The sequence below is a fragment of the Tamandua tetradactyla genome, chromosome 23 (assembly GCF_023851605.1).
Source record: "Tamandua tetradactyla isolate mTamTet1 chromosome 23, mTamTet1.pri, whole genome shotgun sequence".
NCBI lineage: Eukaryota > Metazoa > Chordata > Mammalia > Pilosa > Myrmecophagidae > Tamandua > Tamandua tetradactyla.
Genome location: NC_135349.1, coordinates 56,597,812 through 56,614,634, shown reverse-complemented (window position 1 = coordinate 56,614,634; position 16,823 = coordinate 56,597,812).

Here is a 16,823-nt window from a genome sequence, read left to right as displayed (position 1 = left end):
GCCTGCCTGGAGGAGGGAGGATGGTGCCTCAGCCCTGCTGCCCCCCACCCCATGCAGAGGAGCACCTGTGGGCTCCAACCCTTTCCCCAAGCACAAGAGAGCTGCCCAGGAGTCCATGCTGCCCTGCAGGAGATGGGCGGGCCAGGGCCGGTGCAGGGACCCCTCCCCACAGACAAAACCAGATAGGGCAAGTGTGGAGTCGGGGGAAATACCAAGGAAATGCTCATTAAAACATGTTAAAGAGCTAATAAAAGTTTTCAAAGTCCCTTAAAAGTTTCAAAAATGGTTTTCAAAAATAAAGTTCTTAGACTTTTGTGTGCAAAAGTACAAGTAGTTGCGGGGGAATTTTCAGGTGGGAAGCTCTGGTCATGTCCAGCCCCACTGCGGAGCCCACGGGGGCCCTGGGCCCGCTGCCAGGCAAGTGGTGTGGTCCCAGTGGCGAGGTGGCCAGACCCTCAGCGGTGTGTCCTGGAGGTCGCCGCATGGCAAAGACGGCCCAGTTGCGTGGGGAAGGCAGGCAGCGCCCCTGGCCCCAGGTGACACCGCTGCTGCAGCGCCCCAGCAGTAGGCTGCCTGGCTTCTCGAGCCTCAGCTCAGGAAGGGTTGCAAGTCTTCTAAAATAGGCACAGACTTGCTGGGCGGAAGGTGGGGTGCAGTCTCCAGGTGGGGCCTCCTGGAGGTCTGCAGGAGGAGAGGCGGGGGTGACAGCTGACCCCCAAGGCCCCGTGTGCCTGCCCCTCCACACCCCCATGCTCCCGGCCAATGCCAGTCCGCCCCACAGCAGCTTGGTGAGGCTCGGCAACCCCGTGCCCTCGTGCTGACAGGTCAGCGGGGGCTCCAGAAATGCCCTCTTCCTTAGCACAGGGACCCCTTTTAAACAGAAACCCTTCTGCTCACAGCAACACTGAGTCACTGGGGGACAGGACAATGCTTTATGCAGCCCGAAGGCCAGTTCCTGCACCTGCACACTTGCCTCAGGACGCTCGAGGTCCAGTGACCTTGCCCAGGGACACCCAGGGGGGTCAGGACAGCCGCTGCAGTTCCCGCTGGGCTCCCGGGCAGGGGCCAGCACCCAGAATGCAGGGCACCAGGAACCAGCTGCTCGGGCCTGGGGGAGCCGAGCAGGGGGAGAAGGTTCTGGGCGGCTAGAAAGCTGAGTGCAGTGCAGCATGTTAAACTGCCGGCCCAGAAAGTCCTGTCGGAGGCCTGGCTCCTGAGACGTGGGGCGTGACCTCTGGAAAAGGTTTCCTGCAGGATTAAGTGAAGGAGATGAAGACAGAAGCATCCTCACTCGCCTGGGTGGGCCCCAAGCCCAAGGGTCCTTGTAAAAGGGGCGAGAAGGGGACGTGGGAGAGGAGGGCAAGCATGGTGGATCTGACCTGCCCAGACAGGGACAGAAGACCAGCCCCCCTGGACAGATGCCCCCAGACCTGTGGCCCCCACTCACCGCCCGCCGGAGGTCAGTGTCCACCTCCATGAGTTCCAGCTGAAGGTGACGAGGACGCAGGCCGAGGATCGGCCGCGCTGCCTCTTCCAGTAGCGGCTCCTGTGGTGGGCACTGCAGGGGCGGATGGTGGGGGCCCCGCACAGGACAGTCAGGCCACGGTGCCACGAGGGCCGCCCAGCGCACGGCGGCCCAGAGCCCGTCCCCGTGGTGGGTGCCTGTCCCCGACACTGTGGGTGCGCACAGGCTCAGCCCAGCCGCCCTTCCTAGTGCACACACTGTGCTCCTGGCAGGAGCCACGGTCCGGGCACGGGCAGCAGCTCGGCCGCACTGTGGACGCCCCTGCCGGGTCCAGGCCCTCTGCACCCAGCCTGCCCAGGGCCCACCAGCCCCGCCTGTGCACAGCGGGCTCCAACGCCCCACACCCTCCTGGCACTCACTCTGACAGTGTCTGGTCTTGTCACGCACAGCCACCCCCGGGGCCAAGGGGGGCCTTGTGGTTTCACGCGTCTCCGGGGTGACTGCTGGCTCTGCGTGCACCTTCTCCAGCCCCCGGCTGACCCCACAGACCCGGCAGGGGGTCCTTGCAGGCGCGCAGCTGGCCCCGCTGCCCACTCCGGACATCACGACTCCCCTCTCCCACCCACAGGCGTCCCTCGAGGCGCAGCTTTTGGTAAGACCGATCTCCTGTCTTCTGTTGCTTGTGCCTCTGGTGTCACATTGAACAGACCATCACCAAATCCACGTGGTGAAGATTTTTTCTAGCAAGATCTTCCTCCAAGAAGCGTGGATTCAGGTCGTCCATTCAGGTCTTTCTGATGGGCTCTGAGTTAATGTTTACACTCGGGGTCCAAATTCCCTGCTCCACGTGTGGGGTTTCCAGGGGTCCAGCAACATGCTGAAGAGGCCGTCACCACGGCCCCATTGAAAGGCCCCGGCCACCTTGCCAAAAACCAACTGACCATACACTTGAAGTATTTCCAGGTGACGCTACCTCTTAATTAGATTTGTAGGAGTTTGCTATATATTATGGAAAGAAATTCATTTTGGGGTATATACCGACTATTTACTCACAATCTATGGCTTGCTTTTTCATTCTGTTCATGGTGTTTTTTGAGCAGAATTTTAACATTTGGGTGAAGCTTAGCCCAGTTTTTGTTAACAGTCAGTGCTTTCTGAGTTCTGCTATGAAGTCCTTGCCCACTGGTGCTCAGCGAGGGTCAACCAGAGTTCAAGGTTCGGGGCTCACACTCAGGCCAGGCCCGCCCTGGGCACCCCCTGTGCAGGCGTGATGGGGGCTCCTGGCTCATTCCGTGGCCCCTTACGAAGGGTCAGGACCCCTTTCCCCATGGACAGCGCAGCACCGGCCCACCCGAGGGCACCTGGGTCTCCTCCAGGACTCCACTCCATTCCGACTGCCCTGGGCCTTCCACCCAGGACCTGGTGTCACCGCGCGGCCGAGTCAGGGCACTGCCCGTCCTCCCTGGGGGGCTCCGCCTGCCTGCCAGATTCAGCTTGTTGGCTCCTATGAAGGCCCAGGGGTCTGATGGGAACTGGGTCACGTCTGTAGGTCCACCCTGACCGCTGACCTGACTCCCACCCTGGAGCGCGCCAACCCCACTCCTTTACCGGTTCTGTCGCCACGTGGCCCCACGCCTGGAAGGGGCCAGCCACAGCCCACCCTCACCACTCTGGATGGCGTCCCCATTGCCTGCCCGGCAGTCGGGCCGAGGCCCAGGGGCCGGTGACTGCCGGCAGGGGAGGGCACGCTCAGGGGCAGGGCCCTGGTCTCCTCACAGACCTGGGTGTCCCACTTTGTGGGATGTGTCCGCATGTCTTCACTCACCATCCTGGCTGCTGCTGACATTTCTGTTCCCTACATTCAGTTTGTGGAAACAGCGGCAGCCTCCTGCTTTTTTAGGCATCATCTCTTCCCACCTGAGGGTGTCCCCGAGCCCCTCTCTGTGGTCACACTGGCTCTCCCACCTAGCTGCCGCTACCGTGCCCCTTCCTGTTCATTTGGGGGTCACACGATCACCCGGAGCCAACTTCTGCCTTCTCATGAAACGTGAGCAGGCAGCCAAGGAGTCCAGGCCCTGGTGACTGTGAGGCCCCCAGAGCTGAGGTCTCACCGAAGGTCTCTTCCAGAAAGGACCGCCGAGTCTTCTGCCTGGGGGACCCTGAGTCTGCCGGGGCAGCGGTTTCCACGGGGAGTGGCGCCTTCTCCCGCGGGAAGCGTCCCTGGGCACTTTCCTGCTGTGGGAACCTGCAGCCCACTTCCCGGATGCAGCTGCTGGCCGCTGGGTAACCCACAAGTTCAAACCTGGGCTGCAAAGTCCAAAGACCATCGCAGAAGGCAGCACAGGTGGGCCGCAGGGGGAGCGCCGCCCCGGCCGTCACTGTCGGAGCCCCGGTGGTGATACAGCACACTGCACCACCAGCACCGAGCTCCCAGTGCTGGCCTTGACGTCCGTGTCGTCGCCGACCCAGGCTATGGGCGCATCGAGGATGGCGTCTCTGCGGGCCCCACGGCACCTGTGGGGAGAGGAGCAGCCCTGACTGGCGCCCACCTGGCACTGTGTGCACGGCCAGTGCCCCCCACCCCAAGGGCAGGGAGGTGCGTCCCGGGCAGCAGGCTCTTCAGGCCCTGGTCCGTTCTCCCTCGAGTCCCCGGCCTGAGAAAGGCCCAGGGACAGACCTGCCTCCGCAGACCTGCCCTCAACTGGAGGGTCTCAGCTCACGGCGATGGGAGCCGAGCTGTGCCATGCAGGAGGGGACGCAGCAGTGGTGTCCAGGCACTGGGCCCCATGCAGGCAGCCAGCACTGCCCGGGGACGGTGCCCTTCACAAATCAGGGGGCCGTGGCACACTGCGTCAGGCAAGTCTACCGCACCACTGCCCAACGGGGCAGGCTCACCTCACATCATGTCACGATTTGGTCATTCTCACAATATTTCAAACTGTTTCATTACTATTGCAGCTTTTAAGGTGAAAAGTCGTCAGCTGCCTGTGCTGTCACTATTGTGAGCTGTTCTGGGGCGCCACGCACTGTGCCCACATAGGAGCTGTGCGCGCTGCCTGCTCTGGGGACCACCGCTCCTGCCCCTGACCCCTCCTCAGCCTCCCTCTTCCCCGGGACACGACAGTGCTGAAGTCGGGACAATCTCTAACCCAGCAACGGCCTCTAAGTGTCCAGGGAGGGTCCCACGTCTCTCACTTCAAATCAAAAGCTAGACAGGAAGGCTGAGGGAGGAAGGCGTGTCGGAAGCCAGGACAGGCCCAAAGTGGGGCTTCTCGTGCCGAACGGCTACCGAGCCGAGAGTGCAGAGGAAAAGTTCTCCAAGAAGTTAAAAGCGCGACTCCAGCGAACACGGGAGTGAGGTGAGAGCGGACAGCCTTACTGCGGCTAGGAAGGCAGTGCAGACCAGCCACAATGTTCCCTTATATCAAAGCCTAATCCAGAGTAAGGCCCCAACTGTCTTTAATTCCGTGAGGGCCGAGAGAGGTGAGAAAAGCTGCAGAAGAGAAGCGGGAAGTGGGCAGAGGTTGGTCCATGTGGTTTAGGGAAAGACGCCATCTCCATGACGTGAGAGGCCCAGCCGGGGCAGCAGTGGTGCGGGAGAAGCCGCAGCAAGACGCGCAGAGGGTCCAGCCACCACCACGTGCTGGGGTACAGCTGGGCGCACCCCAGGAAAACACGCTCTTAAATCGAATCCATTCCTGGGGATGTGAACCCACTGTACGGAGACGCTCTGGACGAGGCTATTTCAGCTAAGTGTGGACCACCTCACTGCAGACGGGCCTCCACCCTGCTACTGCAGTCCTTTATAAATGGAATGAACACAGAGAGAAATGGGGCTGGGGGGAGAAAGCCATGGAAGCAGGAAGGGAGAGGCCAGCACATGCTGCCCGGGCTGCCCCCACCAGGCCAGAGAGTCAGGCGGGAAGAAAGCATCGCCTCAATCGAACATTGTCACGACTTCAAAACTGGCAGCTAACACGTTTCCTGCAGCCCAGTAATCTACAGCAAGGGCAATAAGCACAGGCTTTCAGTGTAGACGAAGCAGCCTCCACTGGAAGAAGAGGCCATCCAGGACTTGCCCAGCTAGAGAGGAGACATCATTGTGGCTTCAAAGCTCCAGAGGTCAGGCCGACCCTCACGTCAGGACTGAAGCAGCCGGTGACTTTAAGTTGAAGCCGGTGCTATTTACCATTCTGAAAATCCGAGGGCCTTCAAGAAGTGTGCAGTTTACTCTGCCTGCGCTCTCCAAATGGAACAACAAGGCCCTGATGGCAGCACGTCTGTTTACAACATGGTTTACTGAATATGTTACACCCACTGTTGAGACTATGCTCAGAAACGGAGATTCCTTTCAAAACATGACCTGTTCGGCACGAGAAGCCCCACTTTGGGCCTGTCCTGGCTTCCGACACGCCTTCCTCCCTCAGCCTTCCTGTCTAGCTTTTGATTTGAAGTGAGAGACGTGGGACCCTCCCTGGACACTTAGAGGCCGTTGCTGGGTTAGGCACCTGGTCACCAGGAGCTCCGGTGGAGATGTACAGTGAGGCGAGTGTTATTTCCATGACAGCTACCCAGCACCCATTCTGCAGCACACAGGCCAAAGAGTAACTCTGACTTTCAAGTTTTATTAGTTAAAAGATATGTTTTGTAAGACTATAGCTGCCATATGGTGGTTCTTCTGAGAGGTCTGGGCAAAGTCAATTGAAAACCTGCTGGATCCATCAGTCCAGACGCCATTCAGGATTTTTGTGACTCCTGGGAGGAGGTCAAAACACCACCATTCACAGGAGTTTGGAAGAAGTCAGTTCCAACCCTCGTGGGTGACTTTGAGGGGTTCAAGACTTCAGTGGAGGAAGTAACTGCAGATGGGGTGGAAACAGCAAGAGATCTAGCGTTCGAGGTGGAGCCTGAAGATGTGACGGGAAGGCTGCAATCTCATGAAAAAACTTGAACGGTGAGGAGCTGCTTCTCACGGATGAGCAAAGAAGGGGGTTTCTGGAGACGGAATCTCCTGGTGAAGGCGTTGTGCACACTGGTGAACGACAAGAAAGGATTCAGAGTATTCATCACCTTAGCTGACAAAGCAGCAGCAGGGTTTGAGAGGGCTGCTCCACTTCTTTCTTCAGGTGCAGGGTCTGGGCATCAAACCCGGGTCCCCCGCACGGAAGGCGAGCATTCGACCAGAGCCGCCCGTGCACCTGCTCCATTTTTTTTTTTTTAAATTGACAAAACAGCATACAAACACAAACATTGTTAACATATGAACAGTCCATACTTGGTGTACAATCAATGGCTCACAGTATCATCGTATACTTGTGTAGTCGTCACCATGACCACTTTTCAGAACATCTGCATCTCTCCAGAAAAAGAAATAAAAAATAAAAAAAAATCATATACCCCATACCCCTTACCCCTCCCTCTCCTCACCATTAGTATTTCCATCTACCCAAAGTCTTAACCTTTGCTCCCCCTATTTTTTTATATACCCCTTATCACTCATTCTCATTGATCACTAGTATTTCAATCTACTCAATTTATTTTAACATTTGTTCTCCCTATTACTTTTTTATCCATATGTTTTACTCATCTGTCCATACCATAGATAAAAGCAGCATCAGACACAAAGTTTTCACAGTCACACAGTCACACTGTGAAAGCTACATCACTATTCAATCATCCTCAAGAAACATGGCTACTGGAGCACAGCTCTACATTTTCAGGCAGTTCCCTCCAGCCTCTCCATTACACCTTAACTAAAAAGGTGATATCTATTTAATGCAAGAATAACCTCCAGGATAACCTCTTGATTCTGCCTGAAATCTCTTGGCCACTGACACTTTATTTTGTCTCACTTTATTTTCTCTCTTCCCCCTTTCGGCCTGCTCCACTTTTGAAAGTTCTGCTGTGGAAAAACCAAGTGCTATAAGACAGCTTTGCATGCTAGAGAGAACTCTTCAGGGAAGGAAGGGCTGGTCAGCGTGGCCAGCTTCACTGCTGTCTTACGTTAAGGAACGGCCCCAGCCAGACTGGCCTCAGCAGCGTCACCTTGGGACGAGCCCTTCCACCAGCACAAAGACAGCAACTCACTGAAGGCTCAGGCGGTTAGCGCTTTTTAGCAATAAAGTATTTTTTAATTAAGATACTGCACATTGTTTTCTTAGGCATAATGCTATTGCACACTTAGCAGGCTATGGTTTACTGTAACCGTGACTTTTACATGCACTGGGAAACCAGAACCTCTGTGACTTGCTTTATTGTGAGACTCGCTTTTCTGTGGTCTAGAACTGAGCCCACAGTATCTCCACACCATGCCAAATGTCCTCCTCTTTCTTGTAATACAACCATTCGAAAACGCAAAGACCATTCTTAGCTCTAACGGCGCTACAAAACTAGACCCATGCCTGCTCCAGCTGCAGCGTGAGAAGAGGGAACAAGGCTGGAGGGTCTGTGGCTCTGCCCACCTGCCAGGGAGGCCGGACCTGAGTTCCGGGCAGTTCCACAGGCCCACAGGGTCATGGCCATTGGCCCCTGCTGCATGTTCCTCCCCAAAGAAAGGGCCCAGACACCCGGCAGCCTAAAGGGTAAACAACCAGCCGTAACTGCAGCCTCCCATCCTCAGCAACTACTGGAGCCCTGCGCTCGAGGGGACAGCCAACCACGCATTTTCCACATCTGAGGTGCTTGGGTGGGTGGTGGGGGGAGGCACAGCAAGGACTCCCAGGTGAGCCTCGTACCATGTGATCACTAAACAGACACCACACCCTGTGTGTGAGCAAACAGAAAAAGACACACAGGACGGGAATGGCCACCACCGGGGGAGGCCAAGGCGACTTCAGGACGGGAATGGCCACCACCGGGGGAGGCCAAGGCAACTTCAGTCTCATCTGATGTTGTTCTTTCCTGTCACCTTATTAAACCAGGAGGATGCAGCAATGTGTGCTTTACAGCAGACGTCTAAAAACATAAAATGTATGCACCTTAATTAAAATGTGACAGCAACACAAGGTGAGCATACACTATTGGAAAAACGGTGCCAGGAGACTCACCACAAACCTCCCATCGCAGAGAACGCAGCACCTGCAAAGTGCCAATCGCTCGAAGCAGCTGCACAAGCCCTCCCTGCAGGCGCGTGGGGGAGAGCCCGAGCAGACGCCCCTGGAACAGGAGTGGTGCACAGAGAAGACAGGGAGGTGAGGGCGCGAGACGCTGCCGGGTCACAGTAACAGGGCTAGGCCGGCTCAGGTCACAGCCCCCTGAGCGGGACGGGGAGTGCAGAACCCCTAGAAGCGTCCCAACCGATGCACCAGAGGACAAAGGATGTCAATGCGCAGTGAGGACGCCAGGTGACCTGTGCCCTGCGAGGTCGAGGGAGAACACGGTATTGAGAAAAAGTGACGCGGGCTTAAAACACTTAAGAATCTGTTTTGCCCACAGTGTTGGAAAGCTTGAAATAACTTGAGACTCACTATGTTTATAAAAGCTAATCACTGGAAGCAGAGAATTGTCTAGGCATTTGCAAGGGTTTTTGCTTCTGAGGGCAGCAAGTCTGGTCAGGCACTTGACGCTCTTTACGGGGCAGCAGTGCACTGTATTTAAGCAGCGCGAAAGGTGCAAGGGAGTTTTGACTCCTAAACTTGGGAGTCATTAAATCCAGGCTCTCCAATGACTGTTTCTATCTGACATCAAAATTACTACATTTATAAATCAATTGGCTTGTATGCCTGTCTGAGGGAAACTCAATTTAAACCTGTGACTTGAATAAAAGGAATATTAACCTAAACCCAAGGAACGTAACTGTCTCTTCTGCGAAGAAAAGATTCCTCAAACTTTAAAAAATTCCACAGACTGAGTGAAGGTGCAGTTTGGAGACTCATCACTTAGCCAAAGGGAAGAAAATCCTGCCAAAGGAGCCCAAACCGGGGTGGGGGGGCGGTGCTCTGGGGGCTGCTCAGGCTGTGGGAGGGACCCTTGCTGGGCTCTTCAGGACGGTCCGTCTGTCTCGTCTCTACTGGGCCTGCTGCCCATGACCAGCAGCGCCACCGCAGCCTGCAGGGCCCTCTCGAGGCCTTTCTGTGGCACCCAGGCGGGTGGCCCTGTCTGCCTGGCCCTGGGGCACCAGGAGTCTGTGCTTGGTTCCCGGGCCTCGTGGGGCTCCCACCCTCCCTCCCGTGGCCTCGGTGGCCGCCTGTGCAGATGATGTACCGCTCACATCCTGGGCCAGGCGCCTCTCCTGTGTGCCCAACCCAGGGAGGTCCTGGTGGGATCCAGGCACTGCCTCTCCCACTCCTGCTGGCCAATTTCCCCCAAACTGGCTCAGGTCCAACCACTCTCTCCTCCTCAAGCCTCGGACCACTGTCCTGGGAGCGACTCCCAGCCCAAACCCCCCAAAGCTGCTGTTTCCCAAGGACCCTGCTGGCCTTGCCTGTCTCTCTCCGACATCTTAACTGCCCAATACCCTGACCTCCGTTACAGCAGTCGCCTGTCAGTTCTCTTCTGTCTATGGCAACAGGACCTTTGCAAAGGCTGTTCTCCTTCCTTACTATTCTTTCCCCAGAACTCAGTTCCAGGTCAGCTACTCAGGGAAGTCCTCCAGATGCTCTTAACTAGCCAACCCCCGAGCCTGCACCTGCACCCCCAAGGGACGCTGTCTCTTGGCTCTGCTGATCCCACCGTGTTGGCCCTTCTACATTCAGGTGGACCTCTGACCAGCAGCATCTGTCTTTCCTTTCCTTTCCTTTCTGGCCCGACGGACCAAAAAGCAGTAATAGCCAACGTCCACCTAGGGCTTTAACGCATGCAAAGGCCCATTTCCCAGGGGAACCTGAGGAGCGAAGGTTCAAAGGTTTGCCCGAGGTCAGGCGCGGACCTGCCCACCTGCTCGTTGCTTGTCCCGTCGCGAAGGGCCAAGTCGGGGGACGAGCCTCCAAACGCCGGGACGACCCCCGCCCCCTCCCCGGGCCCTCGTCCCCGGCCCTCGCCGCAGGGCCCCTCCCCACTCCCCGCGCCGTCGTCCCCGGGGCCCCTCTCGGGACCCCAGCTCTGGGACCAGTTCCTAGACGCCGACCCCGGTTCCTGGAAGACCCCGCTTCGCCCCACCTCGGACGAGGCTCTCGGGTCTGCACCGCGCCGCTTGCTGCCGACGCCGCCAGCACCCCACGGCTACGGCCGCGCCCGCAAACTTTTCAATCGCCTGCCGCGCGGACCGCCTACTTCCGCTCCGACAGATCCCTTCCGGATCACAGCCGGGGGAAGGGGCGGGGCCTCGGGGCGTCGGCGGCGCGCGACGCGGCCATCTTGGAGCCGGGCGGCGGGGCCCGGCCGTGGGCGAGGCGGCCATGTTGGAGTGGGGCGGGGCGCGAAGTGGTGTCCCGAGTAGCGCCCCCCAGCGGCTTGGTGGGATGCGCGTGGGAATCAGAGCTGCCCGCTCTCGCTGGCCGTGACGGGACGGGGAGGGCCCGGGCCCGCCGGGGTCCCAGGGGAAGTGGGACCCCGAAAAGCAATGAGGCCGCGACATGGGCATCCTCCCCCCGCGGACCTTAAACGGAAGCTGCTTCTGAAGCGGGGATTGTCTCCCGTGGGAGTGTTCTCCTTGCCCAGAAACTGAAGCGGGGTTGGGAGGTGAAAGCCAAAGTGCCGAGGGGCCTGCGCCGGGTGGGGCGCTGGGGGAGCAGGGCCGGCGCGGGCAGCGCGTGGGCAGGTGTTTACTCGGGGGTGGGGGCTGCAGTGGGGCCCAGAGCTGGCTTCCCGGGGCCATGTCCGAGGCAGAGGCCCGCTGGGGCCCCGAGGCCGGGCGGGGGGCGGGGCTCCGGGCAGGGGAAGTGGGCGGGGCTCCGGGTAGGGAAGTGGGCGGGGCTCCTGGGGAGGTGGGTGGGCGCGGGGCACCCGGGGCGGGGGCGGGGCTCCGGGCAGGGAAGTGGGTGGGGCTCCGGGCAGGTGGCCGAGGTCTTGACCAAGAGATCAGGCCGGGTGGGGGCTTTGCCTCGGAGGGCGGTGCTAGGCTGGGTGGGAGTCGGCTGGGAATGAGCAGCAGGAGCTCAGGAGAGCCTCCCCCTTCAGGCCGGCAGCTGCCCCCCAGGGTGCCAGTGGGAGGGGGCCGCAGTACAAAAGGTGGCCCCTGGGTGGAGTGGTTGGGCCGGCATACACTCGTGCGGCCACTTTCTGCATGTGAGCTGCAGCGCATGTCGGGTTGAGGCTGTTCTTGGCCTGCCCGCAGCCAACCCTGCTCCAGGTAGGCTAGGCCCGTTGTGGCCCGCCTGTCCTGTGCCCGCCTGTCCGTGTCCGCCTGTCTGAGCCTGCCTGTCCTGTGCCCGCTTGTCTGCGTCTGCCTGTCCTGTGCCCGCCTGTCCTGTGCCCGCCTGTCCTGTGTCTGCCTGTCTGTGTCTCCCTGTCTGAGCCTGCCTGTCCTGTGCCCGCCTGTGTGTGTCTGCCTGTCTGTGCCCGCCTGTCTGTCTGCCTGTCCTGTGCCCGCCTGTCCTGTGTCCTCCTGTCCTGTGTGCGCCTGTCCCCGCCGTGTGTTGTCTGCCAGGCACTCGGCTGCCGCGGCCCGGGAAACGCCCCAGCACCGTTTTTAATTTGGGTTGTTGTCTTTTGTTGTTGAGTTGGAGTCTTAAAATATCTTAGACATTCATAATGGCCTTTGATGTAAGAAAGTTTAATTTTGTCACAGTCCATTTCTTGAGTTTTTCTTTTGTTGCTTGTGCTTTAGGTGTGAAACCTAAAAATCCATTGCCTACCGCAAGGTCCCGAGCAGTCCCCATTTCCTTGTGAGAGTTCTCTTAGCTCTTGTGTTTACAGTGTTGATCCGGTTTGAATACATTTCTGAATAGGTGGGTTAGGGGCTGCCTTGGTTGCCTGCGGGGCTTCCCTGTAGTCCCGGCACGTGTGAAGAGACCACGGTCCCCTCGGGCGGACCTGGCGTGGGAACTGGCCGTGGCCGCACGGCGTTAGCTCCGTAGCTTTGAAGCAGGATGCGCCGTCCGCTAACTTTGTTCCCCGTGTTCCCGGGGCTTTTGGCTGCTCAGGCTGCCCTGTGTGTTTTCCTTGAGGTAGGTGCCTTCTGTTTCACGAGTTTCAAATGACCCCCGTGGGAAACTCCCACGTGCCTTTTTGGGGCTTTATGAGAGTGGCTTGCGGGCGTGATTCTCACTTTCCCTCTCCGTCTGCGTGGAGCCTTTAGATGGAGGGAACTCCGGACACGCCTGGCCTTGGGTCCCCAAGGTCTCAGCACCTGCACCCCGGCCCCCCGACCCCAGGCGCCCCTTTTCCTGGCCTGCCCCAGACAGGAAAGACTGACGGACATGGTGCTAAACCCGGGTGCGGTTGCTGCTGCTGCAGGCCCCCCCCACCCCGAGGCTGTGGCCCCATCCCCCTACACTGCCGCATGCCGTGCCTGGGGCTTTAGCACCACAGGGACAGCCCAGCCCAGGGCCTGGGAGCGCCAAGGAGCTCGGGACTGCTTCCCACGCAGGGTGCATGTGCCACCGCCCCAGTGTGGGGCCTGCTAGGCCGGCCGCCATGTCCCCATCGCAGGTCCTCGCCGCCCAGCCCCACTTCCGTCCCACTTGGCCTGGCGTCTGTCCTTCCATCCTGCCCCGCGGGGTCTCAGAGGAGCTTGGGCTCTGCTGGGCTCCCTTGAGGGGGTGAGACGAGGCCCTAGCGGAGCAGCAGGGACCCCGAATCCGTTGCTCGGCGGGCGCCTCCACACCGGCTCCTTGTCTCCTGCGTCTCGCCCCGGCTCTGGCAGAAGCGGAGGAGTAGCTGCTTTCCGCTGCCGCGCGGGGGCTCAGGACAGACCTCGCAGGGACGTGGGGGCCAGTCAGGGCCCTGTAGCGTGGGGCCGAGGCCACTCCCCTCAGCAGGCCCAGAGCTCAGTGCCCCCAGCCTCCTGCCTTTTCTGGCAGCTCAGCTCAGCATGTCACCCCCGCCCGGCAGACCTCAACCCCCCACAGCAGAACCCCCCAGGGCAGAAAGAAGTGGAGTCGGACATCCAGGCCTGCTCCAAACTCTCGGGGAGACCCACAGCCGCCCCTTGTCCTACCTGAGGCAGCCGAGTCACCTCCCTGATGGCCACGGCTCAGCTCAGCGTCTCCTGGTCCCTGGGCACTTCCCCGTGAATGGGGGGCACCTGAGCTGCAATGGGGGACAGCGGGGGTGTACGAGGGTGCCCTGCAGCTGTGCAGAGGGTGTCCAATCCTGGGGGTCCTCCACCGGGCAACGCCAGCTCCTGTTGCTGGGCATCAGGGACTCGCTGCCCTCCTTGGGGCAGGTCCTGGGGTCACTGCCATGCCTGGGGTCCGCGGGTGGGGCTGCGCGGTCAGGCAGCCCCCAGAGCCGCCCCCATGGTTACGCCTTGTCGTCCAGCCGCCCTTCCATCCGTCCGTCCAGCCACCTCTCCGGTGGCTCTATGTCCCCGCTGCATTGCTCCGCGTTGCAGGCCACAGTCGCCTCCCCAGAAAGCTCATGCAGGGTCCTGGCCTGGTGACCGAGTGAAAGGTGTGGGGCGCGTGGCGGGCACCAGGGGGCGCTGCAGCCCGCAAGTTCCACCAGAGCCCTCCGTGCTGCACCCCACGCTGCTCACCTGCACCCCACCTGCACCCCACGCTGCTCACCCGCACCCCACACTGTACCCCAATTGCACCCCACACTGCACCCCACCTGCACCCCAACTGCACCCCACCTGCATCCCACGCTGCTCACCTGCACCCCACACTGCACCCCACCTGCACCCCACGCTGCTCACCCGCACCCCACACTGTACCCCAATTGCACCCCACCTGCACCCCAACTGCACCCCACCTGCATCCCACGCTGCTCACCTGCACCCCACACTGCACCCCATGCTGTACCCCAACTGCACCCCACTTGCACCCCACCTGCACCCCACGCTGCACCCCACACTGCTGCTCACCTGCACCCCACACTGCACCCCACCTGCACCCCACCTCCACTCCACACTGCACCCCACCTGCACCCCACCTGCACCCCACCTGCACCCCTAATGGAGCAGCACTAGTTCCCAGGATGGGCCCTTGGGGCGCCCCTCTGTGCAGGGACCCAGGGGGCTGTGGGGGAGGCGCAGGGCAGGGCCCACCCCCAGGCCTTGGGCTTCCATTTAGGGCCGTGATGGGGGTGGTGGAGAGGCAGGGTGGGCGCAGAGGGCAAGGGGCTGCGAGGCCTGGCCCTGGGGCCCCTGACGCCCGACCCCACTGCGCCTGGGCTCCTCAGCCGGCCCTGCTGCCTTGGTCCCCACGGCTGGCAGCTGCTGCTTTGGGGGGTGTTCTAGTTTGCTAGCTGCCCGGATGCGATACACCAGGAGCGGAATGGCTTCTTAAAAGGGAAATTTAGTAGGTTGCTAGTTTACAGTTCTAAGGCCGAGAAAATGTCCCAATTAAAGCAAGTCTATAGAAATGTCCAATCTGAGGCATCCAGGGAAAGATACCTTGGTTCAAGAAGGCCGATGAGTTCAGGGTTTCGCTCTCAAGTGAGGAGACACATGGCGAACACAGTCAGGGTTTCTCTCTCATCTGGAAGGGCAAATGGCGAACACGGTGTCATCTGCTAGCTTCTTCTCCTGGCTTCCAGTTTCATGAAGCTCCCCGGGAGGTGTTTTCCTTCTTCATCTCCAAAGGTCGCTGGCTGGTGGACTCTGCTTCTCGTGGCTATGTCGTTCTCTGCTCTCTCAGAATCTCTCTCATTCTCCAAAATGTTTCCTCTTTTATAGGACTCCAGTAAACCAATCAAGACCCACCCAAATGGGGGGAGACACATCTCCACCCAATCCAGCTTAACAACCACTCTTGATTGAGTCACATCTCCTGGGAGATGATCTAATTACAGATTCAAACATACAGTATTGAATAGGAATTACTCTCCCTTTACGAAATGGGATTTTGATTAAAATGAGGCTTTTCTAGGGGACATACATCCTTACAAAACAGCACAGGGGGTGATGACCGTGGGGCACCCCCAGCTCTGTGGGTGGGCAGTCCCCACAAGCCCCCCCAGACCACCCAGGCCAGTGGCCGCGGCAGGAGCAGGTTCCCTCGAGTAGCTGCTGCCCGCCCCCCCACCATGGGCAGCCCCGCCTGCAGGGCTCTGTGTGCAGATGGCCTGGGATCCTACCCGCATGCATTGATGGGCCGTTGGGGGTCGCGGGGGGCAGCCTAAGATCACCCGCTGTGGGCGCACGGAGAAGGTGGGTGGGCAGCCCGCAGGGTGGAGGCCGGGGCGGGGAGAGGGTAAGGCCACTGGTCCCTCCGTGAATGACTCCTTCCCACACAGGTGGGGTCCCCTGGGCCCCCCAGCTCTTTTCAGTCCTAAAGGGTGGATTCAGTGAGGAGGGGCCAGGCCTCGGGGCTCCCCTCCCCCCCACTGCAGCCCCCAGGTGTGGCCTGTGCATTCCAGGGCCTTGCGGCCACACTGCCCCCAACATCCTGCTGGGCCTGGCCCCGGGGAGGCGGCCTGCCGGTGGACAGGAGGGGCCCGAGGGAGCAGGCACCCCGACTGGGCTTCGGGAGGCCAGTGAGGGCAGAAGCCTCTGCGGGGGCAGCCGGGGCAGGGTTAGGAGGAGGGGCCACCACTGGGTCGCACGGGGGTGATAGACGCTCGGTCCGAGGCCATGAGGGCAGTGCCCCTGAGGATGGGCCGGGAGGAGCACACGGCCCCCGCCCCGTCTGCTGCTGACCAGACAGGGCACCAGCTTCGCCCAGCGGGGCACGGGCCCTTCAAACGCGGCCCGCGTGCTCTGGTCTGGCATGTTCCCCAGAAGGGAGGGGAGAGGACCTAGCCCAGCCGTGGCAGGAAGTGGGGTCTCTGCAGGCATTCCTGGGGGGCCCGACCACCCGATGCAGGCCGACTGGGGACCCTGTAAGACAGGGAGGCGGCTGGGCAGGGCCCACGCGTGGCCGCAGCCACCACGGGCTGGAGAGGCGGGGTCCCCGTGGGGTCAGGGGCACGGCCAGCACCTCGGGGCCGGGCTGTGAGTGGCCATGGGCCCGTCCCAGCTGGTCCCTGGTGGCTGGTCGTGGGGGTGCCAGGCGGAGCTGCTGCCTCGCCCTGGCCGTGGGGCGTGGGTGGGTCCCCAGGGCCTCCACGGTCACCCATGGCACCTCAGCTGCTGCCCAGAGATGTGGAGCCCGGAGGAGATGGGCCGAGGTGCCTGGTCCATCGCCCCGTCCTTAAGACGTTGAGCTGCAGTTTGCATCCTGGGAGGCATGTCCCCAGGCTGTGCAGCCCCGCTGCAGCCAGGACAGGAACCCTCGCCTGCGACAGCTCCCCGTGGCTGCTCTCCCCTGTCCCGGAACCCCCATCGTGGTGCCCCGCCGCCCTCCTCACCTGTCCTGCTGGCCGCCGTGGCCGG